Genomic DNA, 8,500 nt, shown 5'->3' on the forward strand with positions numbered 1-8,500 from the left:
GAGCAGACGTTCAATATAATTCTCATTTCCTGGTCAAAGACTCCTGCTAGTCAGAGAGGATCTGGGCTGGATTGGAAAGCTTCTGAGAGGGAAACCTTCACTCTGGACTGGACTGAGAACGGAGCAGCCTCAGCTTCCTGGAGCCTGACTTGCCTCTGTGGTCTAAGGTTGTGTGGGCTGACATCACAGTGAAACTACTGAGATCACAGAGCCTTTGAGATCACAGGCTGACTTCCTTTTTATCCCTAAAATGAATAATAAAATGTTGTGTCTGTGTTTGTGTTGCTGCATCAGTTAAACAGTGACTCTGACAGAGGGTATGTAGCTCAGTGGTAGAGCGCATGCTTTGCATGTATGAGGACCTGGGTTCAATCCCCGGCATCTCCAGCTGGGCCTTTGGAGCATTCATGAGGCTAAATTGATCCATAAATGTGACAACAGTTGATAACCAAGTACCAGAAGAGAAACCAGTCTGTTGCATATCAAAGTATTTGTAGCAGGGTCAGTGTGACTGTGAGCCTTCATAGCCAGCATGAAGGAGCTGGTTTTATCTTTGGAGGGGAAATCCCACACACAGCTGCTCTCAGTTCCAAATGTGTGTGTCCTCACTCCTCCGTCCTCCTGCTGCCCTCAGAATACAGACACAATTCAACCTGGCAAGTTTGGAGCATAGAAGTGCTCCTGAAGAGATGTGTGTCAGCCCACAGCTGGCTGTTCTTACCTGGAACCTCAAGATGAAACTGCTTCCACAGATTGGAAATGAATCTGATGTTGACTTTTGGACAAATCACCTGTTCATCAGTTCATCATCACTTCCATCCATTTCTACTGCTTATCTTGTTATAGAAAGGAGTCTATCTGCTGTGTGACTGAGGCAGTTACTGTGAGCTGCTGCATGTCTCAGTGTGTGTGTTCGGGGGGGGGCTGTGTGTGACTGGTCGGCTGCCAAGGATTATTGATGAGATCAATCATGATCAGCTCAGAGATCACGGCACAGAAGAAGGAGACTTTTTGATTTTTGGGGGTTCAGTTTCTAAGTCAGACACATCATCACAATTTGAAGTTTTCCTCCAGTAAAAAACAAAACAACACAAAACCAAACAAAAACATGATTTGACTTTTGATGTCTACATTTTTTGGAAATTGTGAGTCCAACAAGCCGGAGGCCGTTTGAGCTTGGAAACTGTGAAGCGCATCACCAGTAACTGCTGGTTAATTTACAGGTGTTTCCTCCAAAAAGTTTAAAATGAACTCAATGCTGAATCCCTCGTCGTCATCACTGAGCTGCAGAATTGGTCCATGCAGGAGGCTGAGCAGGTCTTCCTCTCTGGTCCAGTGTCTCAGCACAGGTCAGAGTAGAGAATTAAAACATGAACACAAATCTTTATCAGCTATTTACTGATATCAGTGACTACCTTCAAGTAAGAGTGTTAGTGAATGGACCCTTTTTAAAGTTTATGTTATAATGTTTGAAAAATGATGCTCACAAAAACACAATAAAAGTGTTTGTGCTAAAATGATTCCGTAGATTTTATTGCCATTTTAAGAGTTCAAGCGTATTTTGATGACATTGTTTGATGTCATGACTCTCAGTTACTTTAGCAGGACCATCGTGACTTGAAATCTTCCTCATCATCCCATATCGACCCTCAACCCCTCACACAGAACCAGGATCCCTCAACTGAAGGAACCTTTAAAACTGAGAAGTTGGACAGAAAGCAGTATTTTGGTGGAATGAACCTTTAAAACTATAAATTAGAAAGTATTTTGGTGGAATGAACCTTTAAAACTATAAATTAGAAAGTATTTTGGTGTAACGAACCTTTAAAACTATACATTAGAAAGTATTTTGGTGGAATGAACCTTTAAAACTATAAATTAGAAAGTATTTTGGTGGAATGAACCTTTAAAACTATAAATTAGAAAGTATTTGGTGGAACGAACCTTTAAAACTATAAATTAGAAAGTATTTTGGTGGAATGAACCTTTAAAACTATAAATTAGAAAGTATTTGGTGGAACGAACCTTTAAAACTATAAATTAGAAAGTATTTTTGTGGAATCGTAATAAACCTTGAATACTATAGTGAGAAAGTATTTTGCTGCCACCCAACTCAACAGGTGGCGTTGTAGGGAACTGCAGCTCTCTGGTGCTGCTGTGGGGTCCTGCAACTGCAGCTCTCTGGTGCTGCAGGATCTCCTCTTGAAAAGCCTCACACTTCAGAGTCGTTCCAGAATCTAGGAGCAGAAACCAAAGTCTCCTACGACGAGGATGGGATTGGAACCCACGCCTGCAGAGCTCAATGGATCAGCAGTCCATCACCTTAACCACTCGGCCACCTCGTCTCCTGACCACCATGATGTGCTGCTTTCTCTGAGCCTTTGAAACAGCTGAACTCTTTGGAGCCCATTTGTCAGAAATGGACCCAGCAGGAGCCACTGAACACAACTCTGACATCATCAGGCTTCTTCCCAGCAGCTTGGTGCTCCAGAAGGAAGAATCCAGACCATCGCTACATCATCAGAGTGAACACCAGCTGATGTTGACCAGTTTAACAAGCCTTTGACTGCTAAATGACATCCAAGCTCAGATTCTCTTGTCCTGGTAGAACAAGTCAATGTTGAAGAAGATGAGAGCACCAGTCTCTTTCATCCAATGCTGGAACAGCGTTAGACTGAAGGTCTGAAGGTCCCTGGTCTGGTCCAGGTTTCAACAGGGGACCAGCATCAGCCAGCATTTAAATGTGGACAACAGTGGAGGTGAAGCCCACATCAAGGAAACAAGCCTCCTATCACTGTCCTGTGCTGAGTTTCTTTAAAAAATGTGAGACAACCTCAAGAGTTTCTGTTTCCTGTGTTGGACTTTGCCTCAGAGAATCAGAGCCAATCAGAAGCTTGTTGGTCTTGGATGCTGGTCATCAGGAGCAATGAGGGGCTCAGTGTCTTGCTCAAGGACACTTCAACATGGTCACCAGCTGAAGTGAGAACTGAACCAGCAACTCTGCTGGACGGCCACTCTGCCTCCAGGCCGTGCCCCCCTAACCTGAATCATCATGATGTCATTATTTGTTGCTTTAATTCACCAAATGTGTGACGTGGTGAGTTTGTCAGGAGTTTAAAGACCAAAGTTGTGAACACAGAGAAGTAAACCTGTCAAAGCTGCTTCACTTGATGAGTGAAACTGAGGAACTGATAGAAGAGCAACAAAGAAAATGGAGTCAGAAGGTCGTCTTCTTCACTGCTCAGTCACAACACTGGCACACACACACACACACACACACACACACACACACACACACAAATAGTTTGTCTTTGAGAGAGGCCAAAAAATGTTTGACTGTGCTGACATGAACTTTCATTGTCTAATTTCAGTCTCCTACAAATGTGTGTGAATGTGGTCGTTGTGGCCGAGTGGTGAAGGCGATGGACTAGAAATCCATTGGGGTCTCCCTGCTCAGGTTGGAGTCCTGCCAACAACGTTGAACTGTTGACAATTTAAATTTGACTCATTTTGCCACCACTCTGTCCTTCATCACAGCATTTAACATCAGGACTGCTCCCAGATCAGCTCCATGACCTCATCCCTGCACCAGAGTACCGCCCAAGTTCATCAAAAACGGCCAAGCATAAATATATAATATGTATATAATGTGAACACAACTGTACAGGTGCGTTAATGTGCTTAATAATAGAGAATGAGTGAAGGGTGCGTTCAGAGTGGAGTGCAGTACCACAGTCAGGCCAGCATGTGGGGCTTTCGTTGGTGCTGTCTACCTAATTGCGGTGTCTGTGCTCTGCCAGCAGAGGTCGTGCTTCACCACCAATCTTCTCGGGTGTCTGAGTGGTGCCGCCATGTTTAGGTTGTAGCAGGAGGACGTAGGTTGGTACTTGGCAGTTCGGACGTAGCGAAAGTCACGTTATGAATGGAGGGCTGAGTTGGAGCAGAGGGGGGCAGGATCCTGGGGGTGGACTGTCTTTAGGGGGCTGAGGTGTGTGGTGGTCTTGGTGGACCCTCTGCATCTCAAGCTGAGACCACAGAGTCCTGTGTTCTTGAGTCATTGTCTATAGTCTCTGTTGTTGGATGTTGTTGTTATTCAGAGGTTGAGGGAGAGGTGATCAGGTGGTCCACATGATGGTGGAGGTGACGAACTGTGAATCCATCATGGCTCCACTCTCACCCCCATTGTAGTGTTCTTGGTTCACTCTGCCATGGCCCCATGTTGAAGGGTGACTGTCTCATTCAGGTTCAACCCTTTGTTAGACTCTATTAAGTCACTGACTCCTGCAAGGACAAACTCTGTAAAGTATATCCATGGTGAGGCCTCCCCCAGGAACTAGAACACCAAAGATGAACTGCACTTCATCCGTCAAGCTCAGTTGTGTTGGTGTTCTATGAAGTACTGCCTTCAGAAAGGCACCAAGGATGTCCTGTTGGTCCTCACTGTCCAGGTAGACAGGCTCAGGAAGAGGATCACACAACTAAAATACAGTAAAATTAAATACATCCATCCATTGTCTTCCGCTTATTCCTACACATTAAGGGTCACGGGGGGGGGGCTGGAACCTATCCCAGCGTCAACGGGCGAGAGGCAGGGTTCACCCTGGACAGGTCGCCAGTCCATCGCAGGGCCAACATAGAGAGACGAACAACCATTCACACTCACATTCATACCTACAGTCAATTTAGAGTAGTCAAAGTACAAATACATATTTATTTTTAAGAATCACTGTATTACAAGTACTTTCAGGAAAAAACTAACCAAAATGTTCTTAAAAAAACAAAACCAAAATGTTGTTAAAAAAACAAAACAAAAATGTTCTTCGCAAAAACCTCTTCACCGTGTGTGTACCGCACATCTGTAAAGTGAGTGTGTGAGAGTGTGTGAGCGTAAGTGTGTAACAGTCAGTGAGCGTGACAAGAACTCCTGAAACGCTTCATCAAAGTGCTTTCAAATCTTGTTCAACTGCAACATCATCCATTCAAACTTGACCTCACCGGTTTGGCATTGTGAAGTTTGTCACTTCAAATCTTCATTCAAGACAATTTCACCTTTAATGCGTGGACTTTGGGGGACAGTTGAAGTCCATCCAGATCCAAGAGAAGTTTTTGAAACACTTCAGAAGTGTAGCACAGTCGTGGGGGACATGCAAGGTTGAGGGCACCCATCAGTCCCATTAGCAGTGCACAGGCCTGGGCAGCATTCCTGCATGTAGGCAAAGTCAGAGTAGTCAAAATAGTACATCCAACTCTGTAGCGCCACCTAAGTAGAATACCAATGTTTGAGATCCTGCTTGTTCAGCATGAATGTTCCAGCAGTGGTCACCTACCTGTGTACTTTCCAATAGTCACCAGTCGCTCTTGGTGCCACCCCTGCTTGCGCCAGTGTCTCCAACAGTGTCTCCAACAGTGTCTCAGCAGCGCCCGTGATCTTAGCAGGACTGATGAGCCTGTGGTTCAGGAACAGGTCCTTTCTAATTGTGCAGATGAGGTTTCTGTTCCAAAGCCTGGATCGTATGTTTTCATGATCTCTTTCAAAATAGTCATCAGGTATTTCCTCCCCACGTGTGGTTGCTCTCACATGAATGCTTCATCACCAGTCATCAGTCCACTGTGTGTTCATGGCAGCATTGAGCAGCAGTCAGACAACAGTTCTTAGACGCTCCATGAGTTTGGCTGAAAGTTCCCGATCCATGAACCCGTCTTCATGATCCAGGTATGGTCCTGCACACCCTGAAGCTTCCTCTGGTGGAGATTCCAGCTTCCTGGCCTCCATCTCTGAATACACTCGCTGGCCCTCAGCTTGTTTTGTTCCATACAGTCAAAGAGAAGCAGAAATAACAACACCATTGAACAGAGGTCAAACAGCCAGAGCAGCTCAAAGGCAGGGTTGGGGTTCCTCACCCCTCCTCCCCTAAAACAGAAGGCACGTGGTCAATCTGGGTGTTTGAAAGCAAAGGTCATGGGCTAGAAGTTTTAGTGGTTTACTCAATCAAATATTTATTTGTTAATGATATGATCATACAGAGAGGCTCACCGGACTTTTCCTCAACAAAAAAAGGTTTCAAATGTTGAAAAGCACTCTACTAATTTATCATCGCATCAGTTAAAGTCAACAATACATAAAGAAATTGCTTACCGTTGCAATCGGCCATTTTCCAAAAAACAAAGACTTCTCTCCTGGTGAAAAGAAATGAAGAGTCGTACGGTCCTCTGAGGTCCTGTTGTGTCTTTTGGTCAGAGACAAAGTGTGTGCCAAGTCGGCTGTGATGAATCTCCCAGTAAACCAGGGGTTGGGTTCCCCACACCTTCCTCCCCTCAAACAGAAGGCCAGACGTGTGACTTGGAACACCAAACAGGACCAATGGTCTGTTTGAGGCTTGAGGGAGGACATGTCTGTCTTCTTGCAGTAGTTACTTTCCCTGGTGAGTAGTTACTTTCAGAGTGGAGGAACTCAGGTACTATCTCAGTTACATTTTGGCAGAAGTAACTAGTAACTATAACTACCTACTTTTGCAAAGTCCCGTGCCAGACACTGAACATGAGACACTTGCGGTCTCTTGGTGTGACAATCAGCCGCTCTGTGACAGCAGTGGAGACACCAGCAGACAGGGCGGAACCAACTGGAGCAGAGGAAGAGGAAGTAGCCCCACTCGAGCCCTCCCTCCCTCTCATTCTTTCTCTCTCTCTCTCTCTCTTTTGTCTTTTCTTCTATTTATTTGCCTTCTGCTGTCTGTCCTTTAATGCTCTCGTTTAAAAACCAACCACAGCAGACGTCCGTTCCCATGATGAAAATTAATATAAAAGATAGATTTGTTTTCCTCTTAAGTTTAGAAGCATTTACAGATTCATTAAAAGATCATCAATCAGTGTCGTATTTCAGACAGACTTCTGGTCCGTGAGGACGAGGAATCCAGCACAGATCCACAGAACTCCAACTGCCATCTTTGATGGTTCCTTTACAGTCTGTAGGGTGGAGAGATCCTCCTGAGTCAACGAGCCCTTTTAGGATCCACCTCCATTTATGGATGGAATTTATACAGCATCCACTCACCAGTGGAGTCTGATATTCAACAATAAAGATTCCCAAGTCACCGTCCAACACTGGCTGGAGCAGCAGAGCTGGCAAAATGTCATCTTTTCTGTCATTGTTTCAAAATGTCCTCACTAAGATGGTTATTAATTCCTCATTCTCAGCTGCTACAGCCTTTAAAGAAAACCTTTGACTGGTGGCTCTAACAAAGATCAGATGTTGTCTCCTCTAGAACATCAAAATGATAACAATAAAGATAAGAATAAAGATAATTTGGTGAATTTCAGTCTCCTACAAATGTGTGTGAATGTGGTTGTTGTGGCCGAGTGGTGAAGGCGATGGACTTGAAATCCATTGGGGTCTCCCTGCGTAGGTTCGAGTCCTGCCAACAACGTTCAACTGTTGATGGTCCATATCAGACCTCTTCCCCTACTTTGTGCTCCAGTTGTCTCCTCATCAGGCACCACAGGATCCAGGAGTCAAAGCAAATCATTAGTGACTTTAAAAATGGCCATCAAACACAAAATAAAGCTTGAAATATGTTTCAAATTTAATTTTATGTTGACATGTTTTATCCATTTCACCTCCACACTGTCCTTCATCACAGCATTTAACATCAGGACTGCTCCCAGATCAGCTCCATGATCAGAGATCAAAGACTGAAGCAGGAGATCAATGCTCAGAACCCCGAGATCAAAGACAGAATTCAGAGATCAAACACAGAATTCAGAGATCAAACACATAACCTATGGAGGCTACACCCCCCCCCCAACAGTTTCCATTTCAGTCAAATCAATTTTATTTTTTTAGTGCCAAATCACAACAAAAGTGATCTCATGACACTCTACAAGTAGAGCAGGTCCAGCACCTCAGTCCTTCCATCAGTTAACACCCAACAATTCTCCATCAGCAAGCACATCCTGCAACAGGAGTGACTAAAACCTTCTTTTAACAGGCAGGAATGTAGACCAGATCCAGGATCAGTGGGAACTGATGTCTGCTTTGACCCCCTGGTGAAAGAATATGTCCTGTCTTGTCTCCTGTCTTCCTCCAGAAAGGTGGCAACCTGATAGCAAACAAACCCATCCTCTGAACTAGGAGTCTCAGTTGAGGCTCCATCTGAAACCAAAGACTTTGGATGAATGACTATCAACCTCCATTCTTTGTTGGACTAAACATTCATTAGTTAGCAGTTAGCTAAGCTACCTGTGGTCAAACCTGCAGCTGATGGAACACAGTAAGAGCAGGCTAGCTAACATTCAGGTTTGATTTATGAATGGAAAGAACAAGAGACAAATAGAATGACATCATCAAGACAAAACCTGGTGCTTACAAAGGTGAGGTGAACAATTTTAACAGTCAATCCCAAATTTAGGCCTGAAGTTAGAAAATAATATTAGCTAGTTAGCAACGTTAGCGTATTCTGCCCAAGTAGAAAACATGATTTGTTTATCTGGATGAAATAAAAAT

General features: G+C 44.3%; 2 non-coding genes across 2 annotated transcripts; both read left to right on the top strand.

The window, feature by feature from the left end:
• The first annotated feature begins 315 nt into the window (after positions 1-315).
• On the top strand, positions 316-387 carry trnaa-ugc (transfer RNA alanine (anticodon UGC)). Its single transcript has one exon. It is a non-coding gene; the product is annotated as a tRNA-Ala (tRNA).
• Positions 388-7,342: 6,955 nt separating this feature from the next.
• Positions 7,343-7,424, top strand: trnas-uga (transfer RNA serine (anticodon UGA)). The gene has a single exon. It is a non-coding gene; the product is annotated as a tRNA-Ser (tRNA).
• Positions 7,425-8,500: the final 1,076 nt, after the last annotated feature.

Source organism: Aulostomus chinensis, chromosome 1, assembly GCF_037954235.1.
Source record: "Aulostomus chinensis isolate RoL2024-O1b breed Wild chromosome 1, RoL_Achi_v1.0, whole genome shotgun sequence".
Lineage (NCBI taxonomy): Eukaryota > Metazoa > Chordata > Actinopteri > Syngnathiformes > Aulostomidae > Aulostomus > Aulostomus chinensis.